General features: G+C 42.5%; 1 protein-coding gene across 1 annotated transcript in view; it reads right to left on the bottom strand.

The window, feature by feature from the left end:
- Positions 1-21,151, bottom strand: part of C2PH3orf20 (chromosome 2p C3orf20 homolog) — a 746,030-nt gene extending 724,879 nt beyond the window's left edge. The window contains exon 1 of the mRNA XM_069643014.1: positions 21,032-21,151. The gene's annotated coding sequence lies outside the window, so the exon portion shown is untranslated. The remainder of the gene's footprint in view (positions 1-21,031) is intronic.
- Between the last annotated feature and the right edge of the window lie 1,925 nt (positions 21,152-23,076).

Here is a 23,076-nt window from a genome sequence, read left to right as displayed (position 1 = left end):
CAGACTGCGGCAGAGATACCCGAGCTCCGCACGAGAAATGCATTAGCTGCCGAGCAGCAGAAGGGAGGTCAAAGCTCCTGAAGAGGTAATGCTGTCCAGAGGGGCAAACAGTGAGAATAGAGCCTGGAAAAGCCACAAGGGTTACAGGAGCCAGACAAACCCGACTAGCGGAAAAGCAAGCCTATCAAAGGGCCATAGGGATTCGGAGAGCACAGAGAAAATGAGAGAGAGTAATATTCAAGTTTGGGAAAGACACAATGGTTAGGGAAGCCATGAAAACCCAAATGAGCATACGTCCACTGAGGCCCCACTGAAATAAGCCTGTCTGAGGGCCAGAAGACTATGGTGAGCCAAGGAAACATGAAAGATGACAAGTTGAACTGGGGAGGAAGAAAACTTGCAGGGTTTCAATCATTAAGCACCAAATCAGAACACAGAAAGTACCAAGTAGGGAACAGTGGTATCGCCTTAAGAAAACCTTTTCTTTGTGGAAAGAGGGAACTGTGTGTAATTAAGACTGGTATGCAAATCCTGAAGGGTGGAGAACTGTATTGAGAACAAGTGATGAACCTTTAAAGAGTGAACTGGTGAAAGAGATCCAAGTGATTGGGTCAGGCAGAAGCTCAGGACAGAGGCTAATGCTCAGGCATCCTTTGTCTGTTATATTTTCTTAAGTGGTAGTGACCAGATAGCTGCTAGAATCTGGACTATTTCATTTGGGCTTTGACAAGAACCCTTACTTTTTAGTTTGTTATGCAGGGAACATAGCAGTATGACTAGATAATCATTTTCTTTGTATTTAAATAAAGCATCCTTAACATGTTAGTCCTAGTCCTTCTTCTGGTTCACACACACCACACTTCATTCTTCCTCGTCAGTCTCCCACTGACCTAACCTCATTCTTCCTCATCAGAGATCCCCACTAAACATACCTTGTACTTCTTTGTCGCATTCCCCATTACTCCCACCTTCCTGTTCCTTGTCACAGACCCTATTATTTCTACCTTACTCTTCCTCATCGCAGTCCCTGAGCACACAACCTCACTCTTCCTGGTCACAGATCCCCAGTTCCCCACCTCACCTCCTTGCAGTCCCTAACTACCACAACTCGATCTTCCTACTCACAGTTCCCACCTCACTCTTCCTCGTCACAGGCCCCAGTACCCCTGCCTCACTCTTCCTTGTCACGGTCTTACTACCTGCACCTTACTGTTCCATATCATAGTCCCCTATTATGCCCACCTCACTCTTACTCGTAACAGTCTAACCCCACCTAGCTATTCATTTTCCTAGTAAACCATCAGTAACGCAATGTGATGATGGAAATGCCTTATGGAGGGTCAGAGCCTCCTGGTCCTTGTCCTACCACTTCTCTGTGTGTGTTTTCTCTGTTTTCTGCCACTGAGGTCCAGCTGGACCTCTGGCAGTGTAGCTTTTCATGTTTATCTTTTGGTGAACAACACCCATGGGATACTGTTATGGCTCTGATGGGTGGGTGTACCCATTATGTGTGTTTTAGGCACCTGTGTGTTTCCCAGAGAACAGGGTATGGGCTGGTGGCAGCTACATGCTGGCTTGGCAGTGGCTCTGAGTGTCCTCCATTTTGGGACACCCAGGCCCTGCCACAGGAACAAATGGATTCCGACACAAAGGCAAGATGGCCACTGTGGCCACTTGTTTTCTTTTGCCTTTTACCTTGTTTACCAAAGTCCTGGGAAGCCCTGTCTCTGTTCCCTTCCTCCTGAGTGCATGACATCCCTGCCACCATCACTGCCCATTTTGTCCCGCTGGAGAGGGTCCAGCATCACTGAGTTCAGAGTGAGGTCTGTCAGTGGGTTTCCCACCACCAGAAGCTAACGAAGATGTCCGGAGGGTCCAGACTTTGTGAGGGTCTGAGGTCCACTCCAGGTTGCCAGAAGCCATACAGAGGGCTGTGCTGCAGCTGCATCGCCAAAGAACCAAAGGTTGGAAAACCGTGAAAATCCGGCACCAAAAGTGACCCATGCACTCGTCACCGCTGGAAATCATAGAAGGGTCCAAGGGGTCTTAATCTCATTTGCTAAGCCTTTAAGGAGCCCACAGAAAGGTTGATCTTCACAGGACTTCTACAGTCAGAGAAATCGTCGACCAAAGGAGAGCACTGCAAAGACCAAAGCTGCTGCACTACAAAAAGACTTTGGTGCCATTCTTTTTCTTGGACTCAGCATCCCAGTGGCTCCTTCTTCCCAGGGGGTCCATCCTCTGAGAGAATCGTCGATTGAAACCGAGAAACCATGCCACTTCGCCTGCCAAGGCACAAAAGTTACTGTGAAGAGGAAGAGCATCTTCTAGCTTCAGGAGTCGCCCACGGGTCCCAGAGTTGTCTTGGATCCTGTTCTTCTGTGGCCTCTCAGGTACTTTGGTGTGGTAGAACCTTTTAAAGAAAGCAGAAGGTTATTGAACATTACGACCCGGCAAGGGTCAATGAGCTTGTAAAACAAAAGCTCATTGCCCCACGCAGTGCTTTACCTGCCCCAGAAGGCTCGGAGCTCTGTGAAGCGCAGAGTACTTACCGCGACTGGCCACCATGGAAAAGGAGAAGGGGCCACCTATAGTCCCTTCTCCCTTTCCATGGCGGGCATTATTTTGTTTACTTTTTTGCTTCAATGTACTTCAATGGCTGCTATGGAAGGGGAGAAGGGACTACTGGTAGTCCCGTCTCCTCTTCCATGGTGGCCATTTTCTTTGTTTACTATGACTGCGATGGAAAGAGAAAACGGACTACATTTTCTGTCCGCAGCGGCCATTTTTGTTACTTTTTCAACTTTTTTTATGGCTACGAAACACAACATGTCTTGCAGCAGCGAAAATAAAACATTAGTACCCCATTCTAACAAGCCGGGGTACTAATGGCAATATGCGCCTCGACTACGGGCCCCGGGGGCATTACCTTATGCGGTAATGGCCTGCAATCTGTCAGGTCTCTGGTCAAAGACAGGTCTCTTAGAAATAAAAGATAGAAACCAATGTAGATTCCTGTGAAATAATAAAGTTTTAATATTTTATTTCTGACTATTTCCTTCTATTACTTGGTTAGGCCTTAACTTTAGTTTCCAGAGTACAGTCGGGAGCCCAAGCCAAAATGGAGGAGATGAGCCAGAGCCATGATTGGTTGAGAGAAAACAAAGGCAAAACTTTAACATTCTAAACTGCCTTTCATTTTGTGTTTCCTGAAAGCAAGTCATGTTTTTGTGTTATCCTGTGTTTTTTCTGGCCTAGTGCCTTCTGAGGAATAGTCAAGGTTTAATATCCTGTTTAAGATCCTTCTAAACTTTAAAGAAAGAAGATATCGTTAAATTATTGAAGACTGAAGTTCAGCAACGTTCAGCAACTTGAAACTCAAAATCAGAGATAAGTACCACATCTTAAATATAGTGGAAACTTTTGAAAAGAAAATATCTTGCTTAAAGTACTTCATTTTCTGTTTTTAAATTACAGACAATTTTAACTTTTTGAATATTTTTGACTTTTGGCGTTTTTTTTATTACGTGGTATTCTTCTTGCATTTTAAGTTGTTAGCATTAATTTTATTAGTGTGATAAAAAGTAGTTTTCTTTAACTTGTTTTTTCACTTACCTTTAGAGATTCCTTTTTTTCCCGTTGTTTGGGGTAACGTTTGATGCTTCTTGAGTCGCGTGTGTCAGCCGCGTGTGACGGAGTTGGTTAGAACGGATTCAGCATCGCAAGTTTGCTCGTATTCTTTGTAAGTCCTTTCTGGGTTTGGACTTGAAGATAAGGTAAGCGATTTTTTTTTTGTAGTTGCGTTTTTTCTTTATTTTTTCTTTTTGGCTACGCATACGTTCAGTTCTATCGTTAGTTTGTTTACATTGGATTTAAACTTTACTACACATGCGCGGCGACTGAACAGCTAGACAGAGACTTTCCAGCTGAGGGAAAATTATTTTTTTTGAAAGCGCTCTTCTATGTTAAATACAAAAAGACTACTCTGAAGTGAATTTTCTATGTTGTGAACTAAGTTTGATAAACAGCACTACAGAACTATTTTTAAAGCAAGAATTCTTTCTTCAAATGCAACTAATTTCTAAACACAAAAAAGAAAAAGAAAATATTACAAAGGTCATCTTTTGAAAAATCTTCAGAGGTAACCCAACTTTTACAGTTCTTAAAGAAATAAGGATTCCAGCTCAGTTATCTCTTTAAAGGTCCATTGTGCACAAACTTTATAATTTAAATTACTGAATGACTAATTCTATTTATAAGTGGTGACTTCATGGCAATCTAAAGAACTCTTTAACTTTATTTTTTATTGAGTCTAAAGAAGTCCTGAAAGAAGAAGAAGTTTCAAGTTAAATTAAATAGTGCACATTCCATTGTATTAGGAATATGAACACTTGCTGAACTAATTTCATTTTAAGTGCTATTCTTTTTAAAGAGAAATTTATACCAGAGAAAACTAGAAATATAATACAAATATTATCCTCTTGACATTTGCAGAGGATTATCAGGTAATTGAGATTAATGTATTTATTTTGAGTTTCAATTACACTTTAAAGTACTTACTTATATTTGTTCCACCTGTTAATTTCTCATTATGCAGATACTAACCTCCTAAAGGAAGTTCAAGTTCCAGTGTCTGATGTTGTTATGTTATCCAAATTCTCCTTTCCCCCTGGGGTGTCACGGGCTCAACAGTGCTTTTTAGTTAGTTGATAATGATACGCTTTGGTGGGTCTGTGGGGCTCAGCAGCTTCCGCGTTGAATTGAAGACAAGACCTGACAGAATGAAAGGCCCAAGTAATTTACTTCGCCCAAGCTGCTGAGACCTCATTAGACCACCATGGAAGCAATTGAGGAAATGATAAAAGGGTTCAGAGAGGATGAGTTGAGGGTTGTGATAAATGAAAATGTTCTTTTAAATAAAAAGGTAGATGAAATGAGTATTAAAATGAATAGTATTCTAGAAGTTACAGAAGAGAGAATTTCAAGTAATGAGCTAGTACAAGATAAAGAGAATCCTCCTCCAGTTTTAATAAGAGAGGGTTCAGTGGGTAGAAGTGAATCTGAGTCAGGTGCTGTAGGTGGTTTGAGATCTCTGATTTTGCCTGTACCTCTAGCTCCACCTGTACGTTTTAATGGTGACTCTAGAAGATTTCAAACATTTAGTACTCAATGTGAGTTACATTTCTTGAGCAGACCAGAGGTATTTATTTCTGACTCTTCAAAGATAACTTTTATGTTATCATATCTCTCTGGAGAGGCTGCTAGTTGGGCGAGTTTGTTAGTTAAACAAGACAATCCGGCCTTGTATAATTTTAAACTTTTTAAGGATGAATTCAGTAAACTTTTTGATAAAAGACAAATGTCTCTTCAGGTTGATGGGGATTTGCTTGAATTAAAGCAAGGTAGTAGAGATTTAGTGAGTTATATCACCCAATTTAAGACTTTAGTTTTGGAAAGTCAATGGCGAGAAGAGAGCTTCTTTATTTTATAGAGGACTAAAGGATGAATTAAAAGATGCCTTGGCAACTGTTGTCGAAAGACCTTCATGTTGTGAGGCCTTGATGGATCTAACCTTGCAATTAGATTTCCGTCAAAATGAAAGAAGGCAGGAGCGTAGGAAATTTTCAGGGGATTTAAGGTTTAATTCAAGAATTGAGAGACCAAGACTAGAATTTGTAAATAAGGATTTTAAGGCTGAGACTCCAGAGACAGTTGGGAAGGTTAGAGGGCCTCTATCAAAGGAAGAAAGAGAGAGAAGACGTGCAAATAATCTCTGTCTTTATTGTGGTAGAAGTGGTCATTTCCTGGGTAACTGTCCCTTTACTCCAAAAAAGAATCAATCTACTACTAATCGGACTCATCAAGTGGCAAATACTCTACAAGCGGCTGTGCCACATATAACAGTAAATGTATCCTTATTCTTTGATAAGAAGTTGGTGGGAAATGGTCCAGTGGTTATAGATTCTGGAGCTACTGAAAATTTTATGGATTGGGAAGTGGCAAAAGACTTGGGAATCCCTTTGATAAAGAAGGATTTTGTTGAACAAGTAAATTCAGTTGATGGATCAATGTTAACCTCAGGTCCAATCACTCATGGAACTTCACCTTTAACAATGGTTATGGCAGGTAGTCATGGGGAGGAGTTGATTTTTGAAATTATTTATACACCACAGTTTAAAATCATATTGGGAATGCCTTGGCTAACATTTCATAATCCAATGATTGATTGGGGAAGAAGAGTGATTGAATTGAAGTCTGAATTTTGTAAAGAACATTGTTTTACCTTTTCTTCACTAGAAAGTTTTCAGGCTCATGAAGATTCTGTGGTTAAGGGATTAGGTGGGGTTGGAGTTCTTTTACAATCTCATTCAATTGGTGCTGTAATGGGAGAATTGCCTGATTGTTACTGGGAGTTTAAAGATGTTTTTGATGAAGCAATTGCAAATGAATTACCTCCACATAGATCTTTTGACTGCAAAATAGATCTTGAACCCGGAGCTAATCTTCCATGTAGCAGAGTTTATGCCCTCACAGAAAAAGAAAATGATTATTTAAAGGAGTATTTGACTGAAAATCTGGCAAAAGGATTTATTAGAAATTCTCAATCTCCAACTGCGTCTCCATTATTTTTTGTCCCAAAAAAGGAAGGAACACTTCGAACTTGTATTGACTATAGAGCCCTTAATAAGGTAACAATAAAAAACAGATATCCGCTACCTTTAATTTCAGTGATGCTTGATCAAATTCAAGGAGCAGAAATCTTCTCTAAATTAGATCTTCGTGGGGCATATCATCTTGTCAGAGTTCGTGAAGGAGACGAGTGGAAAACAGCCTTCAAAACTCGATATGGACTCTATGAATATCAAGTTATGCCTTTCGGATTGTGTAATGCTCCTGCTGCCTTCCAGTATTTTATTAATGAGGTTCTTAGAGAATTTTTGGACATTTTTGTGGTGGTTTACATAGAGGACATATTGATTTATTCTAAGAATCTGGAACAACATCAAGTTCATGTCAAGACTGTTCTTCAGAAATTACGTGACAATCATTTGTATGCTAAATTAGAGAAAAGCCAATTTCATACAGAGTCAGTTGAGTTTCTTGGTTTTGTAATATCACCTAAAGGTCTTGAGATGGATTCAAAGAAAGTTCAAGCTGTGAAAGATTGGCCTTCCCCGACAAAGGTAAAAGAGGTACAAAGTTTTTTGGGTTTTGCTAATTTTTACAGAAGATTTATTGATGGTTTTTCACAGATTGTTACCCCGATTACTAAACTTTTAAGAAAAGGAGAAAAATTATTTTGGAGTCAAGAAGCAGAGGAAGCCTTTCAATCATTAAAAATTCCTTTACTTCTGGTCCAATTTTACTTCATCCAAATCCTATTAAACCATTTTTTGTTGAAGCAGATGCTTCTAACTTAGCCATGGGGGCAGTTTTGTCACAAAGACATGAGAAGACTGGACAGTTACATCCAGTTGCATATTTCTCCAAAAAATTCTCTTCAGCAGAAATTAACCATACCATTAAGGACAGAGAACTTTTGGCCATTAAGAGTGCCTTTGAAGAATGGCGACATTATTTAAAAGGGGCAAAACATACAGTTACAGTTTTGACTGACCATCGTAATTTGTTATTTCTAAAATCAGCAAAAACATTAACACCCAGAGAATTACGATGGTCTCTATTTTTTGCTGACTATGATTTTGTGGTAACTTTTAAACCCGGAAAATTGAACGGAAAAGCTGATGCTTTATCCCGGAATTTTCCTGGGTGTGAACAAGAAAAAGAATTGAATCAACAACCACTAATTCCTTCTGAGCGCTTCATTGTGGCAGGTATTTCTAATGAGGAAAGTATTTTTAAAGAAATTCAGGAGTGTATGAATCCAGAGCAGTTAGATAATTGGAAGAGACAAGATCCAGTTAGAGAAATTAAATGTGGATTACCTTATTTTGATTCTAGGTTATATTTACCTTCAGTGAAGCTTCGTGAAAAGATTTTGACTGAGTGTCACAAATCAATACTTTCAGGGCATCCTGGATTTCGAAAGACTTTGGAACTAGTTAGGAGACACTTCTGGTGGGAGACAATGAGAATAGATACATTGAATTTTGTCAAGACTTGCGAAATTTGTGCTAGAGCTAAGCCTCAGGTGGGAAAACCATTAGGTCTTCTTGAACCTCTTCCTATTCCACCTCACCCTTGGCATACTATTGCTATGGATTTCATTGTAGATCTAACTAAAGATCAGGGTTATTCGACAATTTTAGTGGTAGTGGATTTGCTTACAAAGGAAGGACATTTTATTCCTGTTAAAGGGGAAGTTTCTGCAGAAAAATGAGCGCAAAGTTTTTCTCAAGGTGTTGTGCGATTGCATGGTCTCCCTAATCAGGTGATTTCAGACAGAGGTTCACAATTTGTGTCAAGGTTTTGGAGAGCGTTCTGCAAGAGTTTGGGTGTAGAGATAAGATAAGAAATAAAAGATAGAAACCAGTGTAGATTCCTGTGAAATAATAAAGTTTTAATATTTTATTTCTGACTATTTCCTCCTATTACTTGGTTAGGCCTTAACTTTAGTTTCCAGAGTACAGTCGGGAGCCCAAGCCAAAATGGAGGAGATGAGCCAGAGCCATGATTGGTTGAGAGAAAACAAAGGCAACACTTTAACATTCTAAACTGCCTTTCATTTTGTGTTTCCTGAAAGCAAGTCATGTTTTTGTGTTATCCTGTGTTCTTTCTGGCCTAGTGCCTTCCGAGGAATAGTCAAGGTTTAATATCCTGTTTAAGATCCTTCTAAACTTTAAAGAAAGAAGATACCGTTAAATTATTGAAGACTGAAGTTCAGCAACGTTCAGCAACTTGAAACTCAAGATCAGAGATAAGTACCACATCTTAAATATAGTGGAAACTTTTGAAAAGAAAATATCTTGCTTAAAGTACTTCATTTTCAGTTTTTAAATTACAGACAATTTTAACTTTTTGAATATTTTTGACATTTGGCGTGTTTTTTATTACGCGGTATTCTTCTTGCATTTTAAGTTGTTAGCATTAATTTTATTAGCGTGATAAAACGTAGTTTTCTTTAACTTGTTTTTTCACTTACCTTTAGAGATTCCTTTTTTTCCCGTTGTTTGGGGTAACGTTTGATGCTTCTTGAGTCGCGTGTGTCAGCCGCGTGTGACGGAGTTGGTTAGAACGGATTCAGCATCGCAAGTTTGCTCGTATTCTTTGTAAGTCCTTTCTGGGTTTGGACTTGAAGATAAGGTAAGCGATTTTTTTTTTGTAGTTGCGTTTTTTCTTTATTTTTTCTTTTTGGCTACGCGTACATTCAGTTCTATCGTTAGTTTGTTTACATTGGATTTAAACTTTACTACGCATGCGCGGCGACTGAACAGCTAGACAGAGACTTTCCAGCTGAGGGAAAATTATTTTTTTTGAAAGCGCTCTTCTATGTTAAATACAAAAAGACTACTCTGAAGTGAATCTTCTATGTTGTGAACTAAGTTTGATAAACAGCACTACAGAACTATTTTTAAAGCAAGAATTCTTTCTTCAAATGCAACTAATTTCTAAACACAAAAAAGAAAAAGACAATATTACAAAGGTCATCTTTTGAAAAATCTTCAGGGGTAACCCAACTTTTACAGTTCTTAAAGAAATAAGGATTCCAGCTCAGTTATCTCTTTAAAGGTCCATTGTGCACAAACTTTATAATTTAAATTACTGAATGACTGATTCTATTTATAAGTGGTGACTTCATGGCAATCTAAAGAACTCTTTATTTAATTTTATTTTTTTATTGAGTCTAAAGAAGTCCTGAAAGAAGAAGAAGTTTCAAGTTAAATTAAATAGTGCGCATTCCATTGTATTAGGAATATGAGCACTTGCTGAACTAATTTCATTTTAAGTGCTATTCTTTTTAAAGAGAAATTTATACCAGAGAAAACTAGAAATATAATACAAATATTATCCTCTTGGCATTTGCAGAGGATTATCGGGTAATTGAGATTAATGTATTTATTTTGAGTTTGAATTACACTTTAAAGTTCTTACTTATATTTGTTCCACCTGTTAATTTCTCATTATGCAGATACTAACCTCCTGAAGGAAGTTCAAGTTCCAGTGTCTGATGTTGTTATGTTATCCAAATTCCCCTTTCCCCCTGGGGTGTCACGGGCTCAACAGTGCTTTTTAGTTAGTTGAGAACGATACGCTTTGGTGGGTCTGTGGGGCTCAGCAGCTTCCGCGTTGAATTGAAGACAAGACCTGACACAATCTCGGGGCATATTGCCTAACTATTGGATGGGCCGTAAAATACAAGATAAGTTACACCCCAACTTTTCCCTTACAGGTTGCCCAGGTGGGGGATCTTCACACAGAATTGGATATCTAGCCTAAAGAAAGCATTCTGCACTCTACAAAACTAGCCTGTCTTTCTTCCCTATTCTATGCTGATAGTCCTCACTTAAGAATTCACATGTCTATTTAAAACTGTCTGCAGTTAGTGTATTTTTTACTGAATTTAAGTATTGTGTGGTACCACATTGAATGTATATATTTGCCGTTCTTTGTATGAGTATTTCAAAGTACAAAGTGTTATTATTTAAATGTATATATATTCCTGAATCTTATTTTATATTAACAAGTTTGTAATCACATAACATAGTGTGTGAACATTCCTTTGTGGGGGCTTTGGGGATTCACTGTACTTAAGAACCAACCTGCATCACCTCCTGAAAGCTTAATCCTGGCTGCTCATCCATTACTACCAAAGTGAGAGCCCTGGCTGAGGTGTTCTGTGCCTTTACCCAATCATATAGAGGGCAGAAGTACAGATATCCCTCCAGTCTTTATTTATTTTATTTATATGTTTATATAGCGCTGCATCCCGCAGGCATCAGAGCTCATTCCATGTAGACAGGACTTAGTGACAGGACAACAATAAAATGTGGTGGCTGTTTTTAGAGGTTGATTTTAGCAGTGATTTATTTGAAGAGCAAGGTCTTCAGTTTATTTTTGAAGCAATGGAGGTTTGTTTCAGCTCTTAGTGTCTTTGGTAGTTTGTTCCCTTTGGCTGTTGCTTTAGCCGGGGAAGGCCCTACCTAAGCCTTTTGTCCTTTTGGTTGACACAGCTTGTAAAAGATCTTTGTTTGTAGATCTGAGATTTCACCTTGGTTCATATCTCTTGAATTGTTTCTTTAAGTATGTTGGAGCGTTTCCATATAGGCAGCGGTGGACCAGTGTCAATGATTTGAATGTTATGTGTTTCTCTATGGCTAGCCAGCGAAGGTCTCTCCTCTCTCCTGTGATGTGCTCCCTCTTTGTTCTGCCAGTTATGGTTCTTATGGCGTTGTTCTGAATTACTTGGCACTGTTTTAAGCATGTATTACTGGCACCCAGCAGCAGAGCGTTTCCATAATCTAACCTTAAGAGTATGGTAGCCCTGGCAATTGTTGTGCTGTTTTGTTTGTCTAGTAAAGGTCTGATTTTCCTTAATAGTTTCTGGTGGCATTGGTAATTTCTTTTGAGATAGGCTACCTGGGCTTCAGCTCCCAGTGATGCCTGCAGATAAATGCCTAGCGTTTTAACTTTTTCCAATACTATGATAGAAGTTTCTTTGATGTTAAATTTGGAGTAGGATGGGCTACGTTTTTTTTTCTGGCATGGTATGAACCAAAGATCATAAGCTCTGTTTTGGAGCCATTAAGGCACAACCAATTACCCTTCATCCAGGATTCAATGGTGTTATATATAGATGCTACCTGTCTTGGTTGTAGTCTCCACTGAGTTCGAATACCAGTTGAGTATCATCAGCGAAGTTGGTGAAGAATATGCCGAGATGGGTCAACAAGGTGCATAAGCACCGTAAGTATAAATTGAACAGCAGTTGGGAGAAAACTAGCTCCCTGAGGGACGCCGCAATCCACTGGTTTGGATGATGATGAATAATTTCCCCAGATTATTTTGGATTGTCTATCTTGAAGGAAGGATGTCACCCAATCAATGGCTCCTTCGGAGCAGTTTCCAGCTAGATCTTTGGCCTCTCGGAGCTTCCGATGAGCTGACAGATCGAAAGCTGTCGAGAGGTCCAGGAGGATCAGCAGGCCTGCTTTTCCCTGGACCAAAGTCCCAGCATCTCAGTCTGTAAATCAATTAATGCTGACTCTGTGCTATGGCTTGTCTAAATCCTGACGGTTGTGGGTGGAGTAGATTGTTACAGTCTACATACTCTTATAATTGTTCTGTGGTGATCTTGTCAAATATTTCAGTAAAAAGTTACAGTTGGTGATGGGTCTGAGATAAGAGGGGTCTTGTTGGCTTAGTTCAGGCATTTTGGCCAGAGGAGTGACGTGACTGTTTTTATGGTTGCATGTACAGTATGGTCCCTAAAGGAAGCATTTACCATTCTTGTGAGGAATGGAATGAATATTTCTGGGTTGTCTAATATCAGTTTTGGTGGCAGTATGTTTTCTGTACAGGATATACAGTTTGTGTTAGTGAGTGTTTTCCTCATATTGTCCATTGTGAATGGTGTAAACTGGAATTTAGGGCTGTGATTTTTTTGGGTTTCTTCTGCGGTAGAGGTAGATTGGGGGAGGCTAGTTGTCTTGCATTTTGTTATTGTTTCCCTTGCGTTAAGAATTTTGTTTTGAAAAGCCGTTTGTACCCTTTCGCAGTCTATGTAGGTTGGAATGGTGGGGAGAGGGCTTTTGGTTTCTCTATGGCTTTTAATAGTTGGAAGAGTTTCCCTGTGGAATTAGAAGTGGAGGCAATTTGTTCATTATAGTGGTTTGTTTTTAGTTTGTTAAGCTTGGGCTTGTATTTGATGTCTGCGTTTTTCCAGATGGTTTTGTTGGCCTCGGTGGGGTCTTTTAACCATTTTCTTTCAGGCCTCCTTTTTTCTTGTTTAAGCACTATGGATTCATCATTAAACCATTTTTGGTGGTTTATTCTTGGCCTAACTTGTTTGTCTTATACGGGAGCTCCTGAAAGTGCTTGTTATAGGTTTGTGTTATTTTGTCACACATTATCTGATGTAGTGTTCATGATATGACTTATTCCTTGAGAAAGAATAGAAGTCGTGATTTTCTTTAGGTTCCTCCCTTTGACTTTGTTTGGGATATTATTTGGTTTGTCAATTTTTTGTTTGGGAGTTAATGTAGTTTCAATTTTATGATGGTCTGACCAAATACATGACAAGTTTTTGGGGCTGCCGTCTCCACATTGTTACTTATTATCCAGTCAAGTTGGTTTCCTGAGATGGAGGTAGGTTAATTGTTTACACCTTATCTTTACTTCCACCTACCTCTTCTTTGTCCAGTTAGAACATTAGTAATATGTGCATTATCCCCACACCTTCTTCCTTGTCCCAGTAGCCCAATTGTAATCCGTGACATTACACCCCATCTGTCTTCCTCATCACACTACGCCATTAGTAATCTAATCTAGTGAACAAAAAAAGATCAACTACTTGATAAACCCAAATTTGCGTAGATGAAGAACACATATTGTTAACAAATTATATGACATGAAATATGTTATCAGAACAGAAGGCAGAATTACAGGTAGTGGGAGATATATCATAATCAACCCCTTAGAATTCAGTGAAAAAACTTAAGGGGCAGTTGAGGTGAATTAGTTTACTGTAACAAAACCCTTGAAAGATGGTGAAAAAACGTTAGTTGAAGCACCATGAAGGTGTAACAATATAGTGCAATGAAACCATGAAATTCATGGAAAAACTTTAGTTGTAGTGACATTAAGGTACCACATGCGACAGATGGGGAGCAGGTGCAAGTGGATCTAGGTCACCTGGCCTAAGACCCGCCCCCCTGGCACCTTCCAGGTTGCCGCTGTTTTTCCCCACTTAGCAAGCCCCGCCCACCTGGTGCCTTCCTGGTTGCAGCTCTTTTTCCCTACTTAAGGAGCCCTCCAGCCTCTTCCCTTGCAGATGGGGAGCAGGTGCAAGCGGATCTAGGTCACATGGCCTAAGCACCACCCACCTTCATAGCCCTGCCTCTTCCTTCCTGCTCTTAACTCTTAGATCAAGGGCAACTCACCCAGGCGTACGAAGCGAAGGGCTGACGAAGATAAGGGCAATTCCTGTTTGGACCAGTTCAGACCAGGAGGACCCAGGGCCCAACCCCCTGCTCAGACAGCAGGTAAGCACCCCCTGCTCAGACAGCAGGTAAGCATGCACCAACATGTGTCCACCCCCTCTGGTCCCCCTGTGATGTTACCTTGTGCCCCCCACCCTTCTCGCACACAGGTGTTGCCTATTTTGCTTGATTCTTCTACCCTGCTCCCCCTCCCACCCCTCCACCCCCTCAGCTTACTTTTGCAGGAGTCTGTCCTGATACATTCTGGTTTCACCATCACCGTCTTGTGGCCAATGCTGGTTTTGACTTCATTGATTCACGGTGTGTCAACCTTTCTCGACTCTCATGCTGGACTTCCTTTGAATCTTGTACTCATGGTGGCCCTGAATCATGCTGATCCCATCTTCATCTTGTTTCCTAGCTTGCAACATTATGTGTTACTACTGACTTCTGCAAGTGTATTCGCTCTCCCCTCTTGCTTCTCCGCTCTTTTTGATTGCTTACTCTCTGTTATCTCCTCCTCTCACTTTCTCCCTGTTCCGATCTCCTCCCCTCCTACCCTTACTTTCTTCTATGAACTTACTCTATCAGAATTGTCCCTCGACCTAGTATGATAGCAACCTTGTCTGTCTCCTCCCCCCTCCTTTTTGCAGGTGTTAAAACCCAACCCGCAAAGGGACCTTGGTGCTAATTACGGCACCGCAAATTTGCACCTTCCCCGAAGCTAAGCCGGGTCAGTGCATGGATGGGAGACAGTCCACAGTCCCAGATGCTCTGTGTTGTCTTAGTTTTAAGTTTTAAATATCTCCTAACAAACAGAAAACACATGGCATCTGCATTTTTTTAAACCATGCTCCTATCAGTCCTAAAGTATGACACTCTAAAGATCAAGCTGTGATTAGGCCCACATGGGAGCTGCTAATATGCTAATACATGGAGAATTCGCAAATCCAGTCTGCACGTTCGAGGCAAACTAGAATAACCTATATATATATAAAACAATCCTCTTCCCCTGGTGCTCGCCAACGCCAGGGGATCTCCTGGTTCCCCCTCCCATGACCCGACCCTGCACTGAGACCAGAATACTCCACCGATTACAATTAAGGCAGGTAAGCCCATCGGGCATTGGCATGCCTTGTGATGTTGTACACTACTCAAAATAATATCCTGCGCAGCAGCACTACCCTCTGCCATCCGCACTCCGAATTTGCACTGATCTGCCCTGAATTGTCCCTGCCTCACATGTGTGCAGCACCAGCTCTGTGGTATCATTTAGTTTGTCAGCATGGCCGCCCTATTCCTCGGCACCAGAGTTTCTCAGAGGGTAACCATGCCAACGGAGTCCTGCTGCTCCTAATTGGCTGAATCCTTCTTTTTTGGCGAACCAGGAGCCGGCAGGCGAGGAAGCCGGCCCCCAGCACCAAAGCCCACACAAAGGCCTGGGAGGACTTGTGGGGGACCACATCTCCTCCACTACAGCACCTCACGCTACATCACCTTCCACCTCATGGAATAGTCCCCCAGCATACAGCCAGCTACTCCAAGATCTTCTGGCTCTCCTGGAGTCTGGTTCTCCCATTGCAGAGCATTTGTGAGCTATGTTCTGACTACCTGATGTCTACCCACTAACTCACCAATGTTGAATCAAGCTGTGCCATAAGCCAATTTTCTGCTGTTTCCCCTATGCCTTCTATACCTCTTTTATTTCACTGCATTTGTGTGCTGTTTGGGCAATTTTGATTCAAGGTATGTTTAACAACTGTACACCCTCCATTTTGCAATGCATTTGTGTGCAGTTTGGGACATTTCGAATCAAGGTGTGTCTAACAACTGTGCACCCCCAATTTTATACCGAAGTCGTTTTACTGCATCTGTTTGCCCTCCTTTTCGGCTACTATGTTAGAATATAATAATAATATGCATCTTTCTTAGCCCTAAGCGAATGCCTTTTTCTTGATCAAAATCCTTTTTTTTTTAGTAATATTCAAAATGGGGTCGCATTTGGCTGTCATTTGAGTAGAAACAAAATAGAAATGTGCTCATGGCTTCCTCTGTCAGTCATTACAAGAAAAGGCATGGTCCGTGTAGAGGGCACGTATCAGTCACCTGGCCTCCAACGATAAACCTAGGTTAAATAACATTAAGGACAGGTCCTCATATTCTGCGAAGTAAGAAAGGCTATTCCAATATGGCTCTATTCTCTTAGCTAAATGTTATGTAAAGACTGGCCACACTAAGCAGAGGTTAATTACACAATGAGTCACAGTGTTCAGCCCTTCCACTTTTTTAAACGCACAAAAGGTATCTTTTAAAGGTTGTGCAAATAGGGTGACCATTGTTGGAATGGAGGGCAAGTGGATTCTGTGTTGAGGCCTCAAACATAATTCACTGTCCGTGAACTGGCAAAAGAGCTTGTAACCAAAGCCATAAGCAAAGTGAAGACTTTTGATATAAAAATAACATCTGTTGAATATGCAATTTGTTCTGGCTTTTGGGGATTAGGGGATTATTGTGTATTTAGTCTGAACATATTTGTGTTGTTATCTCTTGCAAATGAATAGCAAATGACCTATGCTGATGCAGGATTCATTTTTGAATAAAACAATATGCTGTGTATTATTCAGGCACTTCACTTCTCCACTCTGCATGAAATACTGGTCGTGGATGAACCTAAAGTCCGCTCAAGTGGATGATATGCGCAAAATAAATCTTACCTTGTAATTTTGAAACGCTGTCTCAGATACTCTACTTTGTCTGAAATATAGCGCTTAGAAGTATTAACTGATATATGATTGGTTATTTATAACGCGCTTAATACCCAGAGGTTTCTAAGCACAGACCCGGGAATCAGGCGTGTCGCCTGCTTTCAAGGCGAGCAGGCTCCCCCTGAGCTATTATCCTGAGGCAACTAGGCTACCTTGTGAGTTTGTGCTTGTGCCATGCAGTTACTGCTTCTATCCTCCATCCGTATCTCTCTGCCACACCTATGGCACTCACTAGCTCGCCTATCTATTATCACTTATCCTCCTTCCTTCACAAAGTCTGGAAGAGAAAAGTTTAAAAAAAGAGTTCCTTACCACCAACCCTGGTCTACCCATTGCAGAAACCTACATCAGTGCAACCTCCAGACAGAATGTCACTGATATACTCTTTTCTGTCCCCTGTCAAGACCTCTGGACCCCTCATCTTAACTCTGCTCTCTCTCCTATCCTATACTCACCCATTAATGGTGGCACTAGATGGGAAGTTCTCTTATCCAGCTTCTCATCATCCAGGTGTATCATTAATGTCTATCGCAATGGCCCTATCATGGCTCAGAGTCCTCAACCCAACCTCCTCCTCCTCCTTGACCAGTGGCTGCCGTCCATAATAACATTCCTTCATGTGCCTGCTACTCCTTCCCAGTGGTTGAAGTGTACAAAAAGAAGTAGTGGCGCTATGTTCCCTGCCCCACTCCCCACAAACCCCATCGCTGCGCCTCTCCCACACACATTCCAAACCCCAAAAATAACACACCTTTTATTTAAGGGAATGTTCAGTGCAGTGCAAGCTTCAACTTCTTCCTACACTTTTATTTTAAAACAAAACCGTTCCGGAATTGTTTCTTTTTAAAATAAAAGCATAGGAACGGTGAAACTGAAAAATAAAAAGTATAGGAGCACCGCTCCCGACCGCTCCCGCCCACTTTGACCTCTGCTCCTTCCTCCTCTCTCCCTGTCCCTCTTCCCCCTCCTCCGACTGGTGTCCCACACTCCTGTACCCCTCCTCAGAAAACCTTCAAAGGCAGAGACCTGCTTCATCTAGTTATGCTTAATGCTCGCTCTCCCATCAAACACTCTGCTGACATCTGCCTCCTACTTGAAGACATTTAGCCTCATTATGACTCCGGCCGGCGGCAGCCGTGCCAGTAAAACCGGCACGGCTTCCGCCAGAGATATTATTTTTACGCCGCCTGGGAATGGCCAATTATCGGGGCATTATAGCCCTGGCGGACCTGGTAATTGCCCAATCCCGGGCGCCAGAATAAAATTCTCCCCATTCCCATTCGAGCCCCATAGGGCTAAATGGGAATGAGGAGGCCGGTGCATTCAACATGGTCTGCTCGCGGGTGCCGGTCTGCCAGCCAGGTCAGACCTGCTGGTCGAAAAGGCACCCGCAAGCAGACCTCGTACTTTGCCGGTCCGGTTTGCCGGTCAGGCAGGCCTCAGAGATGGGCATCCATAGCCCTACCTCTTTGAGAAGTACACAGTCCTGGAGCTGCTGGCTCAATTCCCAAGGCTGCTTCACAGAAGCAGCCAGTCAGTTACGAAATGTACTTGATTTCCTCTCTTCGGCGAAATAACCGGTTGTTATGAATACGTACGGCTAATGGGAGGAGATTAATATGTAGCTTTGCATTGTACATAGTTATGAGCTGGGCCTGGGAGGAGTGAGAGTCGATGCAGCCCTCCAGAGCCTGGTGTGTGTGTTAACATTACAGAGCTTTTACACCCAAGCTTCTGGGTTTGTGTATTATTTGTGTCTGAGTGCCGAGTGCCTGGAATGCCTGAGACGGTGCAAGGGAGCTAGATGAGCACTAGAATTGGGGGGGGCAGGACAAACGAATGTAACAGTGCAATGTATCACACCAGTCAGCAAGAGACCGGCCATAAAATAAAAGGTTTGTAGCACGGTGCTTAACCAAAATGTGTGATCCTTGGCAAATAATTTAATCTCACTGCGTATTGCCTAAAACAATTGTGAGTTCTCAAAGCCTACCATCTTTTATACATAACAATACCACTGTCAAAACAGGTCAAAATCAGTCCACGACTGATGAACGTCTTTGAGCAATGCGTTGCAAGTGTTTTCAAATATAAAGTGGCCACGGCTGAAGGCTGTGCCCGCTGGCCATGGCCAAAAGCCATGGCTAGTGGTCTGGTAGTGTTTCGGGCCATTCGGCCATGGCCAGTGGTGCGGAAACGATCTATGAAATAACAAAACCCTTGCAATTCAATGAAATAAATGTAGTTAATGATCAGTTAATGTAAGAAACTTATCACAACAAAACCCCTCAAATTCAATGCATTGGGGAAGTCAGGAATGGCTTACCTAGGTGTGTTTCCATCGCAAAGCACAAGAGGACATATTTTTCAGAAGAGAAGGGATTCACAATGCCATAGAAAATGGCATTATGGGGGATATAGTATTATTGGGGAAGTTTCATGGGAACGCGCAAGTGTTTTAAAATATAGAGTGTGCACGGCCAAAGGCTATGGCCGATAAACATGGCTAGTGATCTGGTAGTGATTTAAAAAATACAGTGGACGGGGTCGAAGGCCATGGATAGTGGTCTGTTAGCATACTAAAATGGACATTGGGCACAGCCCACTGGCCAGGCTGAAGGACATGGTTAGTGGTCTGGTAGTGATTTGAAAAATGTAGTGGACGCAGCCTCTGATTGGCATGGCTAGTGGGTTGGTTGTGTTCTAAAATGGACAGTGGGCACGGTCGAAGGCCGGATCTACTGGCCATGGGTGAGGGCCATGGATAGTTTTCTGGTAGTGTTCTAAAATATCCAGTGGAAATGGCCAAAGGCTGTGCCTACTGGCCATGGCCAGCAGCGTGGAAAAAATCTATGGAATAACAAAACCCTTGACATTCACTGAAAAAAGCTTTAGTTAATGATCAGTTAAGATTTTTTAAAAACTGGAAATTCAGCAACAGCATGTGGGCGGGAAGTTAAAGTGGCTTTTGCTGAATTTCCAGGGTTTTGTTGTGATAAGTTTATTACCTTAACTAATCATTAATTAAAGTATTTTTCATTGAATATATATTTAAGCAATATGACCCTCGCGGCGGGGGCATTACCGACTTAGGTAATGCCCCCGCCGCGAGGGTCATATTGCTTTTAGTACTCCGGCCCGCATTATGTGCGTGACCAGGACACTAAAAGCATTTTTTTCTGTCCCGAAAAGCCGCTGCGTTTCGGGACAGGAAAAAAAAAACTACCAAGAAAATGGCCGCCGGGAAAGAGAAAACGGGAGTCCGTTTTCCCTTTCCATGGCAGCCATCGGGAGCGGACGCGCTGGGAACAAAGAAGGTAAGTAGGGTTGGGAGGGCGGGAGGCAAGGGAAGGTTGAAAAAAGAAAAAAAAAAACTTACCTGCGTCCCTGCTAGGGGACGATGCAAGCATCCAGCTGTGTGTCTCCACACTGCTGGAGCCTGCATCGTTCCCCAGCGGGGGACTCAGCAGCAAAAAGGTAAGTGGGGCGGGAAGGGCAGAAAAAAAAAAGCTTATCAGAGTCCCCAGCGGGGGTGAATGCAGCCTCTCAGCCGGGGAGGCTCGGAGCGGGGATGGCCCCGCTTCGAGCCTCCTCATTGGCTGAGGGGCTGCCACGCCCCCCGCCGGGGACAAAGGCCGTGGGATCCCGACAAAGGGATTCCCGGCCTGGAAATGACTCGGCGAGGGCCAAGAATGGCTCTTGCATTCTGATTGCGCCCTCACCGGGTACTAAATATACATACACACACTTGGATAATCTTTATTGGACATTCTTTTGTCTTGGAGTCTTTTTACTGTTGCTGTTTCGGTTGCTTCACCGCATTGATACCCCTTGCAAGAATATAGCCTACCACGACCCACATTACCACGAAAGGCAAAGGAGTTATACCCGTCGGACTGTGCCTGTTTCACCATTATGACTGGGATCACTACTAGTTTAGTGGTCTCTTCCCAGTATAAAACATGTACACCTCAACAACAGAATTACATTTAAATTCATGAAAAAGTACTCTCAAAATCCCGTTTTAAAAGGATTGCGATAAAACGAAGATGGAAAAAAAATCAAAAGTATTTGTCGTCGTGAATATCATAATTTTAAAAAGTAACTGGAAGACATGTTGGATCGTTCTTTAAGAAGCTTTTTAGATTAGAAGTTGTTAAAACTCACTTGTTACTTTGACCGCCTTTGCTGGGACATGACAATTACTCAATGCGTGGGATGGATGCCTTACTGCGAGTCCGAGGTGTGGGGTGCAATGGGGCTTGGAGGGAGACGGTGAGCACGCCTCAGCGTAACCAGCCACAGCAGGCCACTCTGCAGGGAGGCCATCGCCATGGAGACTGGAGGCTCCATTGTGAGGTCACAGGGGCCGTTCTTTATCGCATCTAGACATTGAAAGTGATCCAGTGGCTGTGGTGCAGCTCTGGCCTAGACATGCTCTGCCCCGAAGCCTCATTTAAACCTGAGAAGGAAGTCAAAGGAACCGGCCTTGAAGCATCAAGGGTCTATAAGGAAGAAAAAGAAGCACCGTTTTACTGTACCGCTCCTGCCCCTAGAGAAACGGAATACAAATAGTCCCATAAAATTAAGCAGTGGGCCCATATTAATGTCAGCGAATATAGGAAGAAATAGCAATGTAACGGTTTGTAATCCAGGATATTAAATGCTGCTCTCCTAAACGCTCCTCTGAAGAGTATTTGACTGGATCGTTTTTGTGGGGAGCTGGATGGGGAAACTGGACCATCATCATTTTAAGGCTTTTAGGGTCAGTGGCATTGACCAATTCGCGCCCCAGCCGCCCCTAACCCAATACATTAAGAGTACAAGTTATGAGCCAAAGCTGCCTTAGTAGTGAAACAATAAGGACGCGATCGCCCCCTGGCGTTCTATATCTGCGTTCCAGTCAGAACAATAAACACACGCCATATCAGGAGCAACCTTAGCAGTGCAAGATAAGGGGATTTGCGTTCGGGCACAGGCTAGTACTGGAAGATATTGCAGAGATGCAGGACAGAGCAGCCGCCATATAAAAAAGGTACACATATCCCAGTATACCTTCGGAACTCAGGTTAGCACCCTCACAGAAGGTGCCGGTGTTCCAGCATGGAAGCAACAAGCATAGATGGACGAAGCTACCAAGATGGTGCAGTTTCTGAAGATATGTTTAGATCAGAATAAGAGTGTATGGGTCTGTGTTAGAGCATGACTGTCTGTGAGAATAGTGTTTTGCACATTGCGCTGTTAACATCAGTGTTCGCGGGCGGGCTTTGCCATTAGGAGTCTGTCTTCCGAACCAATGGTTGGGCTGTAAATGGCCAAGACCGCACGTGAAAGCATGTTTTGACCCCCCCACAAAAAAACCACAACATTCACTTTAATGATGGGGCGTGTGTGGCTGTGTGCCCCATTCATCAAAGCAAAGGTTTGCCAAAGTAAAGATGGCCGCCATAGAGAGGCAACAGGGGCTTGGGAGTGAGTCCCTTGTCACTCTATATGTTGGTCAACTTTCGGGCAGATGGTTGCAGCGTGTGTGGTGGCAGGTGTCTCTCCGACTTCGCCGGGAGCAGCATAGTACAAGATGGGGTGGGTGGAGGGTAAATGCTGCAGAGGGAGTCAGATGCCTTACCGAAAATGGCACCCATATTGTGGGGGAGCCAACCGCTCCCTCCAAAACAAGGTATTTGACTAGCCATTCTCATCCGGGATTGAAGGGAGGTCATTGGCTGGCTCCACTATGCTGGGAGCTAATCCATGGTCTATGGAATGGCCTGCATGAATGCAATTGTGGATGGCTGTTGGAATGCAGAATGGATGATGCGTGCATGCCTGAGTGAACGTTCTAGGAGTGACAATAGAAAGAGAGGCTGCTACTGGATGGATGTGGCGGTTGGTCTATGTATGAGTCCTGGCCCTAATTATTAGTCTGCCGGTAACCTTACTGTTTCCTCTACCCTATATCCTGGTAATACTGAAATATTACGGGCAGCAGAGGTACGGTAATGTTCCATTCCCATGCAGTCCCACAGGAATGAGAACACTGAAGGACCGGCACTGTTAGTGACAGTACCAGTGCTTTAGCAAAAAAAATCTGCCGGAACGGGTCAGAACTACCAGCAGGTCAGGCCTGCTGGTAGTTCTCAGCCCCTACTGGCAGACTTGTAGATTGCCGGTCTGGAAAAGGTGCTGGTAACCATTGTTACTGGCACTTTTTT

The sequence above is a fragment of the Ambystoma mexicanum genome, chromosome 2p (assembly GCF_040938575.1).
Source record: "Ambystoma mexicanum isolate Mex_15411 chromosome 2p, UKY_AmexF1_1, whole genome shotgun sequence".
Lineage (NCBI taxonomy): Eukaryota > Metazoa > Chordata > Amphibia > Caudata > Ambystomatidae > Ambystoma > Ambystoma mexicanum.
This window is presented reverse-complemented; position numbering and strand designations above follow the sequence as displayed.